The 22,778-nt window shown below is 44.6% G+C and overlaps 2 long non-coding RNA genes across 2 annotated transcripts in view; one reads left to right on the top strand and one right to left on the bottom strand.

Moving 5' to 3' along the window:
- The window catches only part of LOC121077873, a 251,161-nt gene that overhangs the window by 57,362 nt on the left and 171,021 nt on the right, over positions 1 to 22,778 (bottom strand). The window lies entirely within an intron of this gene.
- On the top strand, positions 3,269 to 22,314 carry LOC121077876. Its single transcript, XR_005824346.1, has 3 exons — positions 3,269 to 3,423; positions 21,838 to 21,842; positions 22,305 to 22,314. It is a non-coding gene; the product is annotated as an uncharacterized LOC121077876 (long non-coding RNA).

Genomic DNA, 22,778 nt, shown 5'->3' with positions numbered 1-22,778 from the left:
CCTCTCCAGATCATTTGAAAGTCAAAGAGGCACCTAACTTCCATTCCAACGTGCCAAACTGAGATTAAAATTCAACAAGTTTTATACTCTCCAGAAGTGCTGCTTGTAGCTGCTCAACGATCACCAAGATCCACCCCGACACTCGCACTGACTGCAAAGGGTGCTACACTGGTACCCGAGCAATTGGAGTGCTCTCTGTTTGAAGGTAATGGATATCAAATTAGATATCCATCATATAATTAGATACCCAAATTGTTTAACCTACCTTAGAACATCCCTGGTCTTTAGATGACATTTCACCTCTGAATGTAAAGCTGACATACAGGACATAGTTTTGCTTTTAATTGGTGCCTTTAATCAGCAGCCAGCACTGTGCAGACCCACAAAAGCAGTGATTTTTTGCATCCTTAAACGAGACACTGTGGCACTGTTCACATATAATTTTGGAGAAAGGCTGCAGATACTGGTAAGTGCAGCCATCAAGGGAAATTTTTCCTATGAATTTGGTTATTTTCTCTGCGTAAACAAAGTGCTCATATTTTGATTCCCTTGTCATTGAAGGAGCTCATTTCTCTAGTTGGGAAGCAGGAACGAATCCTGTATTGTTTAAGAAATCAGTCATATGCAATAGATAACAAATAACGAATGTCAGAGTGCACCCTTAATGAACAACTGCTAGCATGAAGTGCATTTGCATACACTCTCTTGATAAATGTCACTACAGCAGGAAATATGAAAATCTGTTCACAAACGATACACTACACAGAAAACAGAAATGATAAATCTGCATCTAAACCATTTCAGGAAATAACCCGACACTAAGTAAAATCTCCCCAAAACCCTATTCTCTCCACCAAAATTTTCAATTCCCAAACCCTACCTGACATTTATTGTAATAAACAGCAGCAAAATGTGGGTAAATGAATGAAAGCAGAATAATGGCATGTGAGAAAAATCCCCCTCACAGAATGGCATTGTTCCAAAAGTACATATGGAAATTAATATCCTAATTAATAAGGGTTCATGAAGCACAAAATATTAATGGCAGACAGAAATAGCTGGAGTGCTTCTATGTCACGACATGCTCGGGGCACACAAATTGGCAAAGATGTGTTAGATTTACAAAAATATTTGGAAATTTTTCCAGCCTTTCTAGTCCAATCCTCTGTGTGAGGACTGCATGCAAGTGTCTCACAGCACTCAAAGCCAATTTACAACGATGTGATAAACCAACTACCAAAGCCACTCTGTCTCTCCATCTCCAGCATTCTTAGACGCTGATGAAGCAACGAAATTAAAGGGAAATAAACTGATAAATATGCCAGAAAAAAAAAAAAAAAAAGAGGGCTAATAATTCAGAGCTAGTGAAAAAAATCATTTTCATCCTTGTTTCTTAGTTTCCACCGAGAGATAAAACACCCAACTGGTTTGAACAAAGTCAACTGTAGAACTCTTGAGCTGGGCAAATGCTGTCCTTCCATGGGAACCCTCCGAACAAGTTACAGGAGATTTCAGCTTCTTATGTACCCCTGTTCCTGTTGTTTTTCCACTTAGAAGGAACAAGGCCAGTTTTTGCCACAGGAGGATTTAGCTCAGACCACTCAAAAATGAAAGATATAGCCAGATTATTTGGTTTTTTGTTTGTTTTGGTGTTGAATTTATCACAGACTGACCATGGAAGATGTTACTCCTGATATACTTTGGGAAAACTATAAATAGTTACGTAAAGATATTCTGGCTGCAACTGCATTTCTGTCCTATGGCTGCTCCCAACAGTTAAACCAAAGAACCAGAACTATCCTTCAACAGCAGCTCTAGTATCCACCCAATAAAAATTATATGAGACAAGCCAAAATCATGACTAACAAGAGGCTGAATTCACAAACATGTCATATATACAAATATTAATCCCATGGCACAATCTGTCTTCCAAATTAAGATGTGCTTTGACAAAGTGCCTCGGGGCAGGAAAGGCTTTGGAGCAGTTTCCCATTTGAGCCTCCCACCCAGCTCTCTGACCACTGCAAAGAAGATGTATGACTACAGGTGGAGAAGGCAGTAATAGGAAATATGCAGTACGCCGATCACAACCCACAATTTTTAAAAACCTCTGGGATGGAAGACGAGGAGCTGTGAATAACAATAATACTTGAGCTAACAGTAACTGAAAGGGAAAGGAATCAGACCTGTGACCAACTAGCAGTTTTTCAGTCGCTGGCACCAAGCCTGAATGAAGGAGACCTTTTGAAGATGGGCAGAAAACCTGATGTCAGAAATGCTGAGCAATGTACCTTGCTGTCAATGACTCTCTCCGAGCTGGATGGTGAAACCAGCAGCTCAATGCCTTGGTCTTCAGGAGGCCCATGAGACTAGAAAAGTTTCTGGTGAGATCTGTGAGACAGGCAGGCATCAAAATGTAGACTTTACTGTATCAGCTGGACAAGCTAGCGATGCCAACTCTGAACTGGCTGGGAAGTGCTCCCTGCTCTCCTGTTCAGTGGGCTGAATGCCACAGACTCCTGGTAGGAGTTACCAAGCCTCGCAGAACTTGCTTCCCATAGCCGACACTAGTCAAGCCTCGTTTTAAGCAACTTTTTATTTTCTATGGGAGTTAAATTATTTCCTAGATGGATTCCACAACAAAATTCTTCTTGAACCTCTTTTCATGCCAACTGCTTCGTGCTCATTAGTCATTCATCAGTCCTGAGATCTCTACAGCACATCCCACAGCATCAGTGTCCTCCCTTGCCAAAACCTACTCGCTGCTTCTCTGAGATGACAGGGCTAGGGGAGCCGAGTGTCTCCCTTCTCTCTCAGAGACCTTCAGAAGAGAGAGTTAAAAGTTTATGTGAGCTCGAGGAGAGACTGGGCTTGTTTATGGAAGAGAAACCCACGGGTAGCGAGTGCATATGAAGAAACCCTGTGCGGTCCTGGAAGCAAGTGCAGCTGGATGAGCGCCAGCAGGAAGGCACACGTGCACTCACCCTGTCCCAACATTCCTGGGAGGGCGAGGCCTTCCTAACAGCCAGGTTTGGAGAAAGAACCTTGGCCTGATGCACAATGGGTGGAAGAACATGTTCTTAAGCTAAAGCTTGTCATCAGCACAGAATCATTCAGGTTGGAAAAGACCTCTAAGATCATCAAGTCCCACCATTAACCTAGCACTGCCAAGTCTATCACTAAACCATGTCCCTAAGCCCCACATCTACAACAGCTTTTGAAAACCTCCAGGGATAGTGACCCAACCACTTCCCTGGACAGCCTGTTCCAGTGCCTCACAACCCTTTTGGTGAAGAATTTTTTCCTTATATCCAACCTAAACCTCCCCTGGTACAATTTGAGGCCATTTCCTCTTGTCCTATTGCTTGTGGGATGGGAGAAGAGACCGATCCCCACCCTGCTACAGCCTCCTTTGGGGTAGGTGTAGAGAGCAATAAGGTCTCCCCTAAGCCTCCTCTTCTCCAGACTAAACAACCACAGCTCCCTCAGCCGCTCCTCATAAGACTTGTTCTCCAGACCCCTCACCAGCTTCGTTGCTCTACTCTGGACACGCTCCAGGGCCTTGATATCCTTCTTGTACTGAGGGGCCCAAAACTGAACACGGTACTTGAGGTGCAGCCTCACCAGAGCCGAGCAGAGAGGTACAATCACTTCCGTAGTCCCGCCGGCGACACTGTTTCTGATACAAGCCAGGATGCTGTTGGCCTTCTTGGCCACCTGAGCACTCTGCTGGCTCATGTTCATGTACAGTCATGTTCCCTGACTGTAGCGCTGCATGGGGTTATTGTGCCCCAAGTGCAGGACCAGGCCCTTGGCCTTGCTGAACTTCATACAGTTGGCCTCAGCCCATCTGTCCAGCCTGACCAGATCTCTCTACAGAGCCCTCCTACCATCAAGCAGATCAACGCATGCACCTAACTTGGTGTCACCTGCAAGCTTACTGAGAGTGCACTCAGTCCCCTCACCCAGATCGTTGATAAAGATGCTGAAGAGAACGATGTTATGAGGCTACGATGTGCATAGCTGGGCTTCTTCCTAGGCTACTCAAGACAACTCAGCTGTGCACAGGCAGCAGCCATTAGCCTGCCAGCATCTTATTTGATGGATGAGGCACAGCAGCCACCAAGCCATCACGAAATGCCACCAACAGGCCTCTGGGGGAGGAGAAGGGGCACTCATTGGGGGCAGGAGAGCAGGGAACTGTGCTAGCCCTTAGATGCCAAGTGCAGGACAGTCAGCAGACAGCGCTGGTGTCTGAGCCTCAGCTGACAGATCTGTCGGGTTGGAGCAAAGAGGTGGTGATGTAAGGCCAGAATGGCAAAGCAAAATAGAAAAAAAATAAATTGTCACATACAGCTATAAACAAAGCAAGCAGCTGCTGCAATAAAGCGTGTCAGATTATATTGCCTCTACTCCAGGACTCCTATTTTCTTTTGAAACCGCTAGTTTTCAGAAAACAGTTTTTAAAGGTTTACTGAGCTCACATAGTATCACACTGTAAAATGTCCTACTCACCTGAAACAATCTTGTAATATTACTTTACGCTGGAAGAAAATCTGGCTTATGCTTTAAACCTCTGGAAAACTTGACAGCTGTCATTACAATACATTGCACACTGGATACTTGAGCAAGTGATGGGTGAACTGCAGAAGACTGAAGCTTATCTGATGGTTTTTTTTACTTCAGAAATCAAGCATAAACCCTGGGAGTGTCAGATCTGTGACATTTCTGGTGCTTCCTCCTTCTGGTGGGGCACAGAATCCCTTCCTGGGATTTCTAGTCTTGATTTCATGAAAGGGACTGAAAAAGGGAACTAGATGAAGGTACCTTACCAACCCACACCGACACCGTGAGACTGGATCAAACCCACCTGCAACCCACAAGAACAGTGCAATGAAAATCGCCTGCGGGATATTTTAAACAAATCAAACAGCTCTGACAAAATATACAGAAAGTGAAATCAGAAGCAGGCAATTTGAGTATTTCCATCACCAAACCAAAGCCTTGAAGAGCAAATTCTCATCATTACATAAACAGCAACTTGGAGCCAGGCTGTTCATAGCACTTCGTGAGGCAGACCTAGAGCAGATTTCAGAGAAGACTGAGTATAATTTCCCAGAAAACTCCCCAGCAGAACTGCGATCACTGTTGACACACTACGGCCTTACTATGACACGAATTAGTAGAGGCAGGGGGACAAATCATGCTACAAAACAGTACAGCTCCAGTGTAGCACCACTGCCATATCTCAGCTAAGAAAATGACCTGTGGGTCCCAGCAGACACACGCCAAAACACAGCACTGCAAGCTCAATGCAACTCAGCCAGCAGGAACCTATATTTAAGGTTTACAGCGTGATTACTGTGTCCAGCAAAACTTTCCCAGTAATAATCAAGCCCAATACACTTAAATATAATAATAATAACAATAATAATAATAATAATAGTAATAATAATATAGAAATTATTTCAGATCAGAGCATCATACTAATTATTGAATAAAGCTTGGCTAAAACAGCTTTTACAGTCCATGATGGAAGAATTTAATAAAACTTTTCCAAAAACAACTGCAAGGTCAGTTCAGATTTTTCAGGCTTAAACTGAAGTAAGGGGGATGGAAGATTGTTTAAAACCCAAACCAGTGTCTTCATTTCCTTCCCAGTATGAATTCTGCAGAATGGCTGTTCACTCAGGAATGCTAACCTGGATGCACCGAGTGCTTCAGGGCTTTTAAACTACTGTATACGGCTGGGGAATGCTATGGATTTAACTGAGTTTCATGCTAGCTATTACAGTGTCAAACCAAATTCAAATACTTTCATTCATGGTCTACAGACCAATTTACAAAGACTGTTAAATAATGCCTGGAACCCTGGAACTTCATCCATATGAAATGCTGTAATGTGTTTGCATTTGAAAGACATTTTCCTCCTAGAGCTCAAAACTGGCCAGCCCTGGGCCCAGCCTAGTGAGCCAAATTTCCTGACCCACTCATCCCTAATTATTCTGATGGCCCCACAGTAAAGTAGACTGCAGCATTTTTGTAAGCAAATGTACTTAGCAGACTCTTTCAAGCTTCTCACTCTGCAGCTGCATTTTTTTTTTTTACATCAATGTTAAAGCTTAACAGGTCCAATGTTCCTGGATAAAAATTCCAGATAAAGTCCAAGTATCAGGTAGAGCTCAAATGTTTTACCAGCTACTAAGAGCAGAACAGGAGACATCAACCAGAGGGGGACAGAGGTGCAATTTGCTGGGCAAAAGAGCCCAATTTTCCCTCTTCTCCCCCAACAACTTAATGAACAATAATAATAACCATTGTGCAACACAAAATCCCAGAAAAAAAAAACAACTTGTTTTCATAAACGGTGAACAAGTTAGCATTTGAGCTGCTTCTCAGTTCTGGGTTGGACATTTCTTGCTGCTAGCAAGTTGTTTTCTTGTTTTCCAACTGATCAGTGTGAAGAATGTCAAAACAGATTGCGGATGAGACGTGAGAGTTGTTTTCTGTTTATTAAGGAACAAAACATCTTTTGTTCCTGTAATTCTCTTTGTTTAACACTAAATAGTTGTTTGCTGCTTAAGATCAAAATGTATTCTAAACTTATCCAGAGAAGATTCCCCCCATCCAATCCTGCTCCGTCGAGACAATGGCATTTAGGAAGACTACTTACAGCTGAAGGGAGAGGGGGAGTGGAGGCACAGAAGAAATGGAAAACAGCAGCCTTCCCAAGACTTCTGAAGTGCTCTGCTTCTCCCATTTCATCCTCTCAGGGTCCCTCTCCTCTTCAGAAGCAGACCCAGCCCAGTGTTTACTTGCTTACTTAATGTGCCACCACTCAGATCATGGACCTATTTGAAATAGGATAGGCTGTCCTTCCTTCTCGTCAAGGATGCTAGTGAGCGGGGAAAATGGCAACAGGGAGCAAACAGTGTGGACATTGTGCTGGGAACTGTGTTTCGACCTTCACAGCACTTGCCAGCCATGTGTGTCGATATATTTTTAAGTATCACCGCATGTGAGTAAGGGCGTATGACATAAGACACAAAAATCTCACCTCTTCCTGAAATATTTTAAGGTCTAGTGTTTCATGCAGAGCCTCAGGTGACAGACCCTGGCTAGGCTTGACTCATGTTCTGCTGGACATAGCCCCTGGAGACCTGGCACACGTTCGAGGACACAAACCTACATGTTTGCGAGCTGAGAGAAATTTCTTGTTGCTTTTTTGGACTTGTTTTCTAAATTTCGTTTGGGAGGCAATGCAAGTCTCCAGAGGAGAAACAGAAAGCAGCTAGCAAGCAAGCAAGAAACACTGGCAGGCAGCATGTGAACATTGTGCAAGAGAATCTATAGTTGGAGATGGTTTGTAGCACAGACACCAAGCACCCCGTAAAATGTTTCAGATCTCCCGAGCAGTGCTCCAATAGGCTTTGAAGTGTTGACATCACATAAAATAAAATGCATCGCAGTCCAAATTATCGCATTGGTTTTTCCCCCTCTCCTCACTTTGATGGCTTCTACAAAGCATTTTATATGGTTGAATAAATTTGAGTAACTCTTTACAAGTAAATCAAACCAAAATGGTTTAAAAAAAAATATTGGATGCTTGCTACTAGCCTCCTTTGAAAAAATAAAGTGTGTTTCCAAATACACTGCGTACAAGATGGTGTGAGGCAGTCTGATTGGTAAACAGCAAGGAAGATGAATACCTCTCCAATGCACTGCAATTTTTCATCCTCAGACAATTGCTGTTTCCCAAATTAATGACCAGTTTGTTGATTAATTGACAGCCTGTATCCAAAATCAATTGTCTTTTCTCTCACTTACATTCTGCCTCTTTGTGCAAGTTGCTGCGTGAGGTTTGTAAAAATAAAATTTGCAAATTAAGATTAATTTATAACGCGATCCTTGGCCAAATCTCCCTCTATGTTGCAGCAGATGGACTTTTGTGTGAAATATTTTTCCTTAGTTGCTATAGAAACATGCCAACATATTTCTGCTTAAGTGATTTGCTGGAGAGCTGTTTGTTGTGTTGCCCAGTGCTGACAGGAGTGAATCATTTTTAGTCTTCAGTCAAGGCTGATTAAAACCTGGTCTCTGGGTGTCTCACCACTGCTAACTGCTACTTACACGAGGGAGACACTGGTAAAGCAATTATGTCTGGGACATTTCAAGCATGCCTTGAAGTAAACCAGGCAGGTGGAAGGTTAAAGTTACCAAAATGACTAAAAGCTGAGAAAAACCCAAGGCTTACAAGCAACGGTATATAAAGAAAAGGCAGAAAAGTTGTGATGCCCTTTAAAAAAAAAAGGATTTAGAAGATATTTGGTTCTGATGGAAACAACCCCAATCAGTGCTGAAGTCCTTTGCTGTTCAGCCTCCACCGAACCTGAACACATCAGAATCAAGCTGAAGGTGCTGGAGGCAGGTGGCTCAAGCTACCCATGCCCGTGCTGCTGGTAGGGGCAGCGCTCAGCTGGGGTAAGACCCTGCCTGCATCCGAGTTTCCCCACCTGAAGCCCTTCTTACCCCCAGCTGCAGCCACTGGGTCTGGGTCTCGCAGCAGCTGGGCTCTCTAGTGATGCCCCTGGGTACCAGTCAGGGCACGGACTGCAACTGGCACCAGACCTGGGAGCTGGGAAGCCAAGGGAAAGTCAACATGGAAGTAATGTGAATGATCAAAGACCTTGACTTTCTCTGAATCTCTGTTCCAGAGTAAGCTGACAAAGTAAATATTGCCTCAGAAAGTGAAAAGACAAAGCTTGCTAGAGAGCTGACAAGTCCACCCCATTTCTAGGGAGCTGGCACTGAAAACCATTTCACCCCTTCTTGGTCTTCCTGCCCTGTGCCTCAGTTCTTCCTCTTGTAAAACGCAGCAAAGGACACTGACCACACACCAATGCTCTGGGATCTACTGATGGAAGCTTTCTGTAAGAAGCAGATCGGGTTACAAAGCAAGGGGAGGCTCGCAGAGATTTCAGAAGCTGCATGAAAAGAAGTAAACCCTGTGATTAGACTTGAGGAAATAGTTCCCAATTCCCTCAGAAGCAAAACTGCAGATACGTCCATGTTATTAAATCGCTTGTTAAACCTAGAGATAAACTTCTCTGTTTTGGAAACAATATGATGTAATTGAATGTTAAAAGGTATGTTTCTTCATAACCTTTCATCCAGAGCTGGCTGCCAAACCTCCCTCCTTTTGTTAGCCAGCCATGAGACCTGCTGCTCAGTATTAGCACTCAAGCCTTACATTAGCAAGCCTTCAGAGGTGTTTATAACAGGCTCTTTAACTGGCATTTTCTCTCCATTTTAACATTTTCCTCATTTCTGTCCCTATTTTTTGAAGTACACTCCCACAGTGGCAGCTCTCCAACCCTTCCTACCTCCAAGTGAAGGGCAGGCTACCAGCTACCTTTATAGTTAAAGCCAATTCTTCTGCTTGGCCAGCTTGCAGGGGATCTTAGTCCATGGAATAGTTGATTTCCTGCCCATGGCAAGTATATGAGTCATCCCTCCAAAAACTATAACCTTTGCTGTCCCTCACCAAGCCGTCCAGGAGGCCTGAAGGGCCAAAAGGCTCTCTGGATATGGCTGATGCTATTTCAGGATGCCCAGAGCTGTCTGATTTACAGATAACTTGCAAGAGCTGGAGGACCAGGAAAGTTGACCTAGAAAGCAGTTTGGTTCTTGGTCCCATGAGTACAAATCTTGAGAAAACCATGGAATTTACTCTGTATATGCTCCAGAAAAGAATCTTGCCTCAGTCCCAGAAGCAGACATGGGTGCATTCAGGGCATTGCCTTGAACTTGGTGCTGATCCAAACTCTGGAGTGGAGCAGGAGCCGGTGAGGCCCACAGAAAGCTGCATGTGCCTTGAGGAATCCCTCTGCATCTGAAACAGAAGCTGAAGCAAGCAAGCACTGTGGTAACAGGTTCCTTCACTGCCCAGCTTGGAGCCGCAAAGAGTTACATGGATTTTCATCATCTGATGCCCCCATCTGCCGCTGGAACATTTTCTGCATGACCCAGGGCTGCTGCTGAGCCCTGCCAGACTGCCTCCTGCCTCCAGCATGCGCGGACTCAGCCCCCCACCCTCTGTGCTGATGGGGAATGTATGCTCGTGTACCTGAGACACCAGAGCCTGGCATTGGAAAGCAATCTCTTGTAAATAAGTGATTTGAGGTGCCCGTCACCGTCTTGCTGAGACTGTATGTCTGGAAGAGGATGCATTCCTGAAGGCGATAACTTCATCCCACAGCAGAGTTGGTACAATTACAGCAGGGCTTCAAACTCGGGGATTCAAGTTCCCTTTGCCTCTGGGAAGAGGCAAGTTTTGGGACGTTTCACATCCATTAAATCTATTCTCCAGGTGCTTCTAAAATAGCAACAGCAAAGAAGTCAAAATTCCCTTCCAGCCATATGATCTCCGTAGTTGTGGAGCATGAACTTTTCTGGAGGCTCTAATACTGGAAAGTGTTATGCCTCTTGATTTGGACAGATAGATAGTCCTCTTGAATTCAATTAGACATCTTGCAATTTGATGGAAAACACTGCTATGCTTTTTCTTTTTTTTTTTTTTTTTCAAGAAGTGGGCAAAAGTTTGGAAGGATAATTCAACAACTTTTTTAAAATAAAGTAATTTGGCTGAGTGCGAAAATAATGGCTATGTGTGAAAAGAAATGAAGCTTCAAACGTTGTTCCTCACCTAAGACTCCCTCTCTGTTACAGATGGGGACATGGGCTAGATAAACCCTTGGACTGACCCAGGACAGGATTCTCATGTTCCTGGGTTCTTAATTTTGCTACAAAGCAATCATGCTTTGTAGCTACAAAAATATATTGTAGCTATAAAATGCTACAAAGCAATTCCAAAAGTTTCAGGAAACACTTGCACGAATAGAAGCACAGCTCAGTTTTCATGCTGTTTTCACTGGTGTAGACATGGATGACTGAAGACAGATAAGGGGTGGGTACATAGCACCAAGCTCCAAATTTCCTATGTATTTTACAGGAGAACATTTGGAAGGGCTACAGTGCTCCTGCCTCACAACACAACGCATGGAATAGATTTCATTTAAATTACAACAGGATTCAGTTTTCTTTTAAAGGCCCTGCTTGTCTCGTCATGAGGAAGACAGAAAACACCAAACAGAAACACTTGCTGCAAGCTCCAAGGTTTCCCCTTGGCGACAGGTGATAGTAACCCTCGTGGAGTCAAGTTCTTCTTGATCCTTTTAACTCGGGTTGCTGGGCTCTGTCTATCATAGCTGCAGGTTGCCATGAACTTCCAGGAAAGCAATAACAATTTACATCTCCAGCCCCAACGTATATGAAACTGTTCCCAATCCTATGAGAAAGGCAAAAGTTTTCCATCTGCTTCATCCTTGCTCCTGCCAGTTCCTCCCTGACTCTCCAAAAAAAAAAAGGACTCATTGGACCAACCCAGTAAGAGCACATTGCCTACAATCCAGGTACTAGGTGGAAGAAGGCGGTACTCACCTACAACAGAAAATGCAATATCCCAAGCAACTGTTTCAGTTCTTAAGTCTGCAAGGTGAAGAACCTCTTCTCCAACATCCCAGAAGTCTTTTGCCCATGATCTGCAGGCCCTTCCTTACTGGGTTTGTGTGGAAGTCATCCACCTCCCGGAATGCCATCTGCCTGCCAAGAAGCAAGCCCTCTCTTTAGACACAAGGTCTCTGTGAAGCAGCGATGGCTGTCTCTTGTCCAGGAATATTTTTGATGTAGGCAAATAGGAAGCACACTTTGAGACTTTCCATGTTTGTGTCTATCACAGCAAAATTTCACTGTGAAAGTGGCAGTGGAAATTTAGTTTGAGAGAAATCCACAAACAAGGATGACCTTAGCCAGGGCAGAATTACCTAAGTTGTGACATGCTTTGGAGGTAAGCCGGTGGCTCTTTTCACCTGTGACTTCTTGAAGGGTGTAGGAACGCTGTCCCACCACTGCACAGAGTGCCCAGGAAGGCTCCCTGCCCCAGGTACAGGAGCTTGGCAGTAACCAGCGGAAGAGAAACCGTGTTTTGATTTGGGTGGGAGGCTCTGCCTCCAGAGAGTCACCGAATGTGCTGCCATGCTTTTATCCTACCTTTTAGGGCCAGCACTGTGTGACAGACTACTGAGACTACACTAATCCAATCCCAGCAACTGCAGGGATTTCGGATGGCCTTCTGGAAGCAGAACCACCAAAGAAATGCATACAATGGTGTACAAAAATCTTTTGAAAACTCCTGCTGAAAACAGATAATAGCCTTTAAAATGCCAGCTCGCTTAGAGTCGAGCAAACCACTGTATGTGCTGCCACATGCCAAAGCACCATGTAGGCATGTGGATTATTACAAAAAAAAAAACGTGCTGCAGTGACACTGGCCCAGGTATGGCACAACCTGGGAAAGGAAAGCCAGCTACCCATCTGCAGAGCTGGCAGCTCCTCTTCGCTTCTCCTCGTGGCGGGCTTCGAAACAGATGTGCAGATTGGTGTTTTTGCAATCAAGCAGTGCATGGCACTTGGCCATGACTCTCCAACTGATTTTGATGCATTTAGTTGCAGGTTGCCACTACGTTTCACATATGTCATCAAAATGAACATCTGACAATCACGGGAAGAACTGCAAATACTAGCTACTTCCCTCTCCCCTGCCCTGATTTACAAATTCATTTTCACTGTGATTATGCTTCTATTGGGTTTACTTTTATATTCACCCAAATGCTCATTAAAAGCATATTTTAGTCTCATGTGCTAATAGTCACATGAAAAATGCTACACGAGATGCAATACCAGGTTTCACAAAACCTCCTGCCAGACTCTGACACAGAGGCAATTAAAGGATCCAAAGAGGGATTTATCCAGAGCTTTCCCAACAAGAACCACGTACATACATGCAATTACATTGAGTGAAAGCAAAAAAACACAACATTCTTTTAAGCTTTGCTCCAGCCAACACAGTTTATGTTATTAGCCTAATTTTCCTGGATCCTTCTGGGGAAGACAGCCTACTTCTTTGCCAGTGTCTTCTTCCTGGTCATAACAATTATGCTTTATCCATTCTGGGAGCAATGACCCACCGTTCGCATTAATCACAGCTAACCAACATATGTGAAATTTCAGACATGTAGTATGAATCCAAGCTGCTATCCTGTCAGAAAAATATTTCCCAGCGGGACGTATAAAACATGCTGTTATTCACCACGTGCTTATAGAGCATTAGCAGAATAGGCCACACAGGGTTATAAAAGGGATTTGATCAGTCAAACATTGGGGTGGACGCTGCACCAGGGTATGCAGATGAGGCCATCAGCGTTGCTTTAGATTCAAGAGGTCACCTCCTGAATGCGGACTGGATAATTGTTCCCAGTCTGGCAAAGGGAGCCCATGCTCCTGATGGTTAGGGAAAAAAGTCAGCACCTGATCAATTGTGGTAATTAAGAACACCTGTGACAACAAAAACTTAAGAGTTCTACTGAGTATCTTGGCTCAGGTTTTGTCTTTGGTACCTTGGGCAACCGTACAACATTCAGCTGTATCCTCATGGTGGGTCCTGCTCCAGATGTAATCCTTCCCAGCCCGAACTGCTGGGAACCGCTCTTGTGTCAGGCTGAAAGGTGGTGGTCCCGCTCCTCTGTTTGTACAACCAATGCACCCCGCGGCTCAGGTGGACACGCAGCTGAGTGGCTCCGACCGGCTGGAGAGCAGCCGCGGCATGGCGGGCACGGCGCAGGCTGCAGCACCAGATGGACGATGCAGGGCAGGAGCCACACCGCACATTTGCCCCCCATTCCCTTTCTGTTTCTTAATCTTCATTAACTTATTGACCGTTGCTGCTAGGAGGTTAATACCAAGACCCTGAATGTATCTGCTCCGTATGCTTTCAATGCCTCGGCACATCCTACACTTCACTTAAGACAACTTGGCTCCGACAGCACACGCTACTACATGCTTCAAAGTCCAGTTACAACAAACTGAAAAACACTTCAGGAATCTGAACACCTTAGCAATCAGTTTTCCTGTTTCTATACTGAGATAACACTGTCCTTTTGTGGGAACCATATTTTAAAAAAAAGGTAGCTTGACACTGGTGGCCACTGGTGCATACAAATACCCACTAAGGAACAAAGATGGAGATGAGGACACTTGTATTGTAAAAGGCTCAAGAAAAATAAATAAATAAATAAATAAAACACCACCACCCCCCCCCTTTTGGAGGTAGACTACGTGAGTTCATGGTGGTGCTCCCTCTAGAAAGAGAGGCAAAACCACCCAAAGGAGGACACTGCTGACCTGCCTCACACCCACCGGGCCACAGCTCCACCTTGGAAGCAGCAGCTCCACAAACAAGACTGGTGTCTTCACACACAGCAAGCTTTTCACCACGACAGGTACTGTTTGGAGGCTGCTCCTGTGCTAGGAAATGGGGCTGAGAGTCCCTGCACGTGCCGGACACCAACCATTGGGGCCTGCTGCAGTGCTCTGGGGATGGGCCAAGAGCCCTGGTGTCCTTCCCAGGCCACCAGTCCCAAGGTCTCTAGGACATCAAGCTGTGCCCCATCAAATTCTGCTTTTCCTCATTCTCACAGGAGTTTTGTCTGGGCTTTTCAAAGGGCTTAACAATTATTTGGTAAGAAGGCAGCATTGTATTGCCTTCGGCTCTCATAAAAAACTCCACTCTTTATCCAACAGGAGGACAGAACCAGATGATCCCTAAGGGTCCCTTCCGACCCAAACTGTTCTATGGCTAGAAGTCTAAGATGTTTAGAAAAATTGATTGTTTCCCTCTTAAATCTCTCACTTCCAGCACCAGCAGAGGAAACCGAGCAGAACAGCCTCACAGCATCAGGTGTCCCCAGACAGGTGCCCCTCTGGGCATGGTAGAAGGGACACCTCCATGCCACAAGATGAACTTGGGCTTATCTGAGGGGATCTTGGTTTCCTACCAAGAGAAGCTGGGCTTTTAGTATTTTCCTCCATTAAAGGATGGTATGTAATGTGGTTTATATTAAACACGGAGGATGAGTTTGAGTCAAACCCTCAGCTCGTGCAAGTGACTACAGCTCTCCTGACTACAGCTCTCCTGACTTTGCTTGAATTGCCCTGCTGGCCGCACAGCCACCTGCGGTTTGGAGAGCATGGGAGCCCCACCAGCATCCCAGGGGCCAGCTGATGGGCTGCAGGACTTCTATGGGCAGAAATCTGTTCGCTTTTCATTCACATCTCTCACTTGTGTTACCTGTGTTACTGAGAATCGAAGCTCAGAGTGTCCCAAGGTGCGAGAGACAAAGCTTAAGTAATAAAAAATCTGAGGTTTTAACCACATACTGGCATGATACACTGTATGTATTAGTACCTGAAACCATAATCTTTTACTGATTTACAAAGGACAGTGAATTAAAGACAGTGATGGTACAAATTTGCTTCAGTCTGGTCCTCAAAATTCTCATTCCATCCTTGGAAACCTTGAATGAAATATTATTTATGAGGTTCTGCAGTAAAAACATAGTCCTGGTGCAATAAATTACTAGCAGCAAGCTAACGTTTTAATTTTTTTTCCAAACACAGGATCTGGTCCCTCCCGTTAACTCTCTCTTCCCTCTGGCTCTGCCGGACAGGGCTGCGTGCCGGGGCGCTGCGCTCCCCCCAGCTGCCAGCTGCAGATGCCAGGAGCCAGGAGCAGGGGAGCACCTCCCGCAGGAGGATCATGAAAACCACTGCCCAGCAGGCAGGCTGTAAAGCAGCGAGGGAGCAGGCAGCGGAGAGGAGGAGAGACACCATCCCCACTCGGAAAAATGTTCTCATACGATGGCTCAATACCTATCCGAATTCAACACAGAAGCAAAATTCAGAGGTTACAAACAGCTACAGAACGGATTTTGGTGGGCACGGCCAGTCTGACAGCTGAAGCAACTGCATTTCTTGAAAGCAGCTTGTACTTTCTGCAATCGGTTTATACAATAAGAAGAAGTAAAGTGCCAGATCAGTACGTGCCAGCACTTCCCTCCACTATCACCAACAAAGTTATGCCAGTTTATATTCACTGAGGATCTGGATATCAATTCAAAACAAATGTTAATATTAGTAATATTCTGCATTCAACACAAATATGGAGCTCTTGTTTGAGAAGCAAAACAAAATTCAGGGCCATAAATAATAATTGCGTGTAACACTGCAAAAGCACCCACGCTTCTCAAGAAAAGTTCCCTCCAAAGACTTAGCATGAGATGAAAACTGAAGCTGTTGTTTGTTTTACTATGACTGCAGGAAGAACAACAATTCACCACAGCAAGCATTCAGAACCATGGGCTACTGCCACCTCTGAACTCATCTTGAGATTCATTTTTCCGCTTTTCATAACCCATAAGTTTCATCTGCTCTGCGGCTGAGACATAGTTTTCTTGCCTATCTAAAAAGGGACCGTTAACTAACAATATATAGGGTTTTTGTATTCGTTTTTTGCTATTTTAAGATGGTTAGTATGTTACCTCTGTATGAACTAGGAATCCAGGTAAGAAAACTAGGAAACTTTCCAAACACAGACATACTTCATATTTTATTTATTCAATGTGGTTACGAAATGGGATTCAGTGGAAACTGTATGGGAACAGAAATGAGAACACATATTCTGGACTGATGTAATTGAGAATACGTAGGATTGGAAAAGGACAAATCAGACCTATGATGTTTACATGTTCTCATAACACAACTTTGTCTAGAGACTATAGAGTTGCACAGTTAAGTTCTCAAGAAGTCATCTTAAATTCATTAAGCTATAACGCAGCTGTATTGCAGGGCGACAGACTCCTTCTAAAATACCATTTTTCCCTTCCCCATAATGATGAGAGACTCAAAGTAACAAACTCATTATAATTCAATAATAAGTAACTGGCATAACTTCTTGCATGAAAAGAATCAGTTTCTATCACTTGAATTATGCAAGAATTTCACTCGATACAGTTTAACTGGCACAAGAGATTATAAATGTGCCCTGTGTGTGGCATGGGACAACATCCATCAAAGCAGGAGAGTTTACAGGTGAAACCATCTGCCCTCATTGAGCCTGATTCTTCATCAGCAGCGTGAATGGCTGCAGTGCTGGACTGTACCGGTGCAAAACTCGGAGGCAGAGAGTCAACCCCCCTATTACTGCACAGTTTAAAGAACCAACTCTTTCCTTAAGAGAAAAAAGTGTTTTTCCAGGCAGTAGCCTTTACTCAGACACTATCACAACCCCAGATTGGTCAAAAAAAAGCTAAATACAGGAATTACCTGACTCCTGCTTGTGCATAATTTGGAAGACACAAAGAAACAAGACATCATTAGTAAGACCTATGATGTGACACTGTAGACTGAGTATGCCCATAAGCCAAGGTCTCAGGTTCCCTCTGTGAGTTATCTTTCCTTTTTCCCCTTGAAAGGTGCTGAGCGAAGAGCACCAGCTACCTTGCAGGAAGGCTGGAGTCTCCCAAGGACAAACGGACCCTGCTTGTGGAAGGGAAAGACAGAATGATGCCCTCTGGTTTCAGCAAGACTCCCTTGGTCCTTGTTGCAGTGTCAAGAAGCCCCCCCAGGTCAGAACCAGAAGGCACCGACTGTCCCCCTGCAGGCATCACACCTGGAAGCAGTGTGTGTGCGTGTGTGCCAAGTTGCCTCCCTGGCGTAACAGCTTCCTCCAGAAGCCAGCTGCTCACAGACACATAGCTTGGTATAGAGACATTCTTAAAAAGAAGTCGCCAGTGCAATCCCTGATATTACTAAGCTTAGTTAGGTATCTAACATCCCACCTCTACCAAAGGAGATTTCATCTCTGAGGGCAAAATCTTCATTTAAATGTAACTGCTTTGGTCCCAGAGACCAGGAGCTTCTCTGGGAATTAATCTTTTCCCTTGCGTTGACTGGGAACCACAGCAGAGGCTCTCCAGGCATGAAATACCACAAACCTGAAAACCTCCCAGCACGGCCCTGAGCCACCTCCAGGCAGCTGGGCTGGGGCCAGGGCCTTCCTGCAGCCTCCGAAGGGACATGGTGGGAGCAGGGGTGACCCGCGGCTCAGCAATGCTCCTCCCTGCCTGGCAATTCGTGTCCTGGTGGGCTCCGGAGAGGGTGGAAACGGATCCCAACTTTTTATTAGGCTGCTTGTTGCTATACAAGATACCCATCCATTAGAAGCAGGAACACTGAAGGTCCTCTTATCCCCTTCCAGACACATTTGAAATAGGTGGAGGTTTAAATACCACAAGTGAAAGCTACAGACATAAATTACATATTTGTTTGTGTGAATCCGCACATGGCTAACCTTGCAGAATGTAAACCAAACCCTAATAATGGGACCCAGATTGAAATGGAAACCAGCCCTGCACAATGAGATACAGATTCTCATGTCTGAAAAGTTTGCAGTCAGCTACAATAAAAATCAAGAGCTAGAGCCCGGCCAGCCCCCAAGTCTCCATAAATATCAATTTTCCCTTTTTTATTGTTAGCAGAAGAAGCTTGGCAGTGGCATGCCACCACACTATTAGTAAACACACGTTATTATAAACACAGAACAGAGATCATAATAACCATCAAGAAGAAAGAAGGAAGAAATTACACAACTAACTGACTTCTAAGAAAGCGGTCTCAGGGCCACAGGCGGCTCTAGCCGGCCGTGCCGCTGCGGGACCCCACGCCACCAGCACTGCCTCACCTGGCCCTCCCTGCCGCGCGGAGCTCCGGAGCTCCCTGTGGAGCCACAAGAGGAGCAACGAGAGGGACCTGCAGGGTTTCGGTATTCTCTGAAAATGACTCCAGGTCCAGAGGCAACTTCTTAACTGGCAGACACTATCTGGTTGACGAGAATCAGGCTGTGATCTTCCTGCTTTTTAACTACTGCTGCTAATAACAAGATGCGCTATGAGAAATTAAAATAAAATAAAATAAAATAAAACAAAACAAAACAAAACAAAACTGTGCCTATATGGGATCCATCCATGCAGGAGACGAGAAACTCTTGACTACCCAAGCACATGACAAAGGCTGATGCTTCCTGCAGAACAGGAATTCAGTTCAGGACCCCAGAATTCCCCCAAATGTATAAGGGTTAAAATTGTGCCCTCCTGATCCTCCCAGCCACCACGAAGGCACTGCTGTGAGAGGAAGCTCTGGGCAGCCAGAAGCAGCAGCAGTGCCACCACAGCTGAACCCACCCCTCCCCTGCAAGAACATCTCCTCCCCACGTATGTGGGGCACCGGGAGCCTCGAGCACAGACGTGCCAAGGGAACAACGCCGAACCGTCACCTTCTGCAATCCTGTATCCCAGGGCTGTCCTCATCGTGGGTGAAGGCTGCATTGCACCTTGCCAATACTAAAGGAAAGGAGAGCTTCCAAACCTTGGGTTGACTTACATTAGGAAGGACTACATGGAGGACCCCAGACAAAAAGATAAGAAAAAACACGGAAAGAACATGAATTATATTAGTTGTTGCAATAAGCTGTTGTACAGTGCACTACCAGAGGAAGCACTGTTAGGATTTTTGCAAAGTCCCACAGAAAAGGGATTTCTAAGGGACTCGCTGCAATCAGAGCAGGCTGCAGTGTCCTTGTCTAGAGAAGGCAGGAAGGACACATCTGTAGAGCGCAATTTGGATGCATGGAAGTTCAGATGTATAGATGATGGGAATATCTCTACCATGTAGAGAGAAGCCACATGACTTAGATGTAAATATGGAGGCCTAGAGTGAGAACAGAGAAAAAGAGATCCAGGACAGAGACCATTGATAGGTCAGGAAGGGTATTGACGGATCTCTGTTTCTGAGTTTCAGCTAGAAAGTGACCCTCAAAGATCTGAGATTGTACAGCAAGAAGCTGGAACTGACCAGAGAAGATCTAGGACAAAAAGGAACACAAAATATGTAAGGAGCCCTGAATTTAAATACCCAGAGAAAACTGAAAGGTTATGAAAAAAGAAGCACAGGAGACAGTAATCTCTCTCCTTCCCAAGGAGATCAAGAAACAAGACCATGAAGGTACAAGGAAGGCTTAGAAGAGAGCAATAAATAGATGGAAGCTTCTATTTCTGAGAGGGGAAAGAAGCAGACTTGGAGTAGGAGAAGGAAAGATACACCAAAGGGAGGGTGAGAGCATACCGCAACTTTTCAGTCTTGGAATATATCAGCAAGATCGTGGATAAGAAGGGGAGGGTACAAGCAGCAACTAGGAAATACCTAGGAAGTGTCTGGGATGATGCAGGTGGAAGATGCGGAAGGACATGCTCTGGGCAAAACCTACCATGACTTTCGGTTCGATAGTTACAACTTTTCTTAATAAGAATAAATTAGTTCTAAGGCATATACAGCTGGTAAAGTAACTTGCTCTGATTTGGCACCTGATGAGCAAGCAGAACAAGAGTGTTTCACATAGTAAAACTGTGGGCTAAATGGAAGTGTAACAGGACGGGCACGCAATTCATACTCATGGTATTGTTTAAAGAAGTTTATGCTTACCTACGCTTTGCAAAGTCCTTTTGGATCTGTTTTAAATAGATGGCCTTGCACAAATGTAAGTCAATGTCTGTCTTCGTTTCTACAGAAAAAGAGAGGAAAATATGCCTGAAAATCCTCTCTTCTCTCTGCCTGGGGGGAAAAAATATTCCACGACTTGTTAAAGTTCTCAATATTGGATGCAGATGACCAAAATTGCTCAGCAATTTTAGCAACATCCCTATGGAATCTGGAAAAATGGTTAGAAGTGGTAGTTCACAGGAGGAATTGCTGGAGACAGCTTGTAAAGCCGGCATCTGCAGTTCAAAAAGAATACCACTACTGGACTCGGCTGCACTGGCCCAGCGTCTTACCTCTGTCCTGCTGCTGGACCGTGCCGCCAGCAGCAATTTCCTCTGGAATGTCCACTCCGGTGGGAGGAACATCTGGTATGTCCATCTTGGGCTGGACAACAAGTGCATTTGTTGGACATACTGTAGCAGGAGAGGTTAACACTAAGCCTCTAAGTGGTCACAAGCAGACTTTGAAGTTAACAGTCTATTAAGATGAATGGGGAAAATTCACACCTCTTGGTGCTATTGTTTTAGTTGGTCTCCAGACTGCGTAAGACAGCAGCGGATTGATTTACATTAAGAAGCCTACAGTAATGTTGGCAACCAAGTGAGCTATGGAACTAAAAAATAAGTTAGAATCTGGGAAATACAGCAAGATCTGCAGAAAAATGCTAAATCCACAGGATCCATAACCTTTCCAGCACAACAAAGCTGGACATCCTCAGTCTCTAATAAAAATAGAGGCTAAATAAAGTATATGGCTGTTCAATACGCAATTTCCCATTGACATAATGCATGCAATGAAGTGGCTATGGCAGTGTCTAGCTGAGTGGGCTGGAGTAATAAAGGCAGATGGCAACAGATTAGCAAACGGTACTTTACTACTTAGCAAATGGTATCGATTCCTCTGACCAGATCAAGAACACCCAACATTTTTTCAGTTTCACATCATTTTCTTCTTTTACTCCTTTTGCTGAAAAAAAAATATTGTATTGTTGGGGACAGGATACATTAGGAGTGCAATGCTTACTCTGAATTGGGACAAAAATCTCAGCCAGACCCTGATGGACCACACTGAGCCTCAATTAACTGTTTGCTGTTTCGCGGCATATTGATGGCTGTTCTTAATGTGACTCTGATAGCACAACTGGCTGTTTATCATTAAATCTGGATTCCAACAGCCAGATTTTTTTCACAAGTTTGCAGGGATTTAGCTACAGCTGTTTGCAATGGACTCAGAGCACAATTCAAGTGATGGTGTGAACAGAGAACAAATCCCCGTAAGATTTCTTATAAGGGTGGGTGCATAAGAGGGAAGAAGGACAGCAATCAACACACACATGCAGCTGGCTCCCCAAACAGGGTGCACAGTCAGAACACCAAGCATGAAAATCCTGGGGCAAATCATGGTAATGATTTGGTGATAGGCAGCGTAGGAAGATAAGGGGAAACTCTCTCAGATACAGAGTTAAGTTGAACTTATCTGCATTGCATTATTTAAGTCAACATATCAATTTTCACAATAAGTTGTGATTTAAAATGCACATTCGGCACACATTTCCCATTTGAAAGAAAATAATAGAGCAACCACATTGAATACCTTTGCCTATACTAAAGATCCCTTCCCAATATTTTCATATTCTTTTGGCTACCACAAATAGTGTCAAGAGCTGGAAAAGTTATTTCTGGAACATGAATGTTCTGCCCTTTTGCAATAAAGTCCAGATTTCCCAAACACAGCTTTTACCAGCAATGCCTCAGCAGCTGGGAGAAGGTGCCTCAGGACAGCACGCCCAGGAGAAACCTTCCCAGATGCCAGACCCACAGAATATCCCGAGTGAAGGGACCCACAAGGATCACCACGTCCAGAGGAGCTCAGAGAAGTCCCACTTCCATGAGCGATGCTCTGTCTGAGTGCAGCCGAGCACAGGCCCAGCCAGACCTGCACCCTTCTACTACAGTGCCCCTTCCTCTCTGAGGGTCGTTTCTGAACACGTTTACCTCTGTCACTGAAACAGAACAGCCTCAGATGTCGGAAAGTTTAGAATAGAATAGTTCAGTTGGAAGGGTCCTACAAAGACCACCAAGTCCAACTGCAATACCTGAAGACAGTTCATTACTGAATTCCACCGAAGGTCTACCGATGATCTGCTTTTAAGCATTCTTGAAAAGGACTCTCAATGTCTGTAGAAACACCAAACGCAATTCAGCAGTGTGAACATGAAGGAGCGGTGTGGG

The sequence above is a fragment of the Cygnus olor genome, chromosome 14 (assembly GCF_009769625.2).
Source record: "Cygnus olor isolate bCygOlo1 chromosome 14, bCygOlo1.pri.v2, whole genome shotgun sequence".
Classification (NCBI taxonomy): Eukaryota; Metazoa; Chordata; class Aves; order Anseriformes; family Anatidae; genus Cygnus; species Cygnus olor.
Note: the sequence above shows the minus strand (reverse complement) of the source record. Positions and strands in the feature narration are given on the sequence as shown.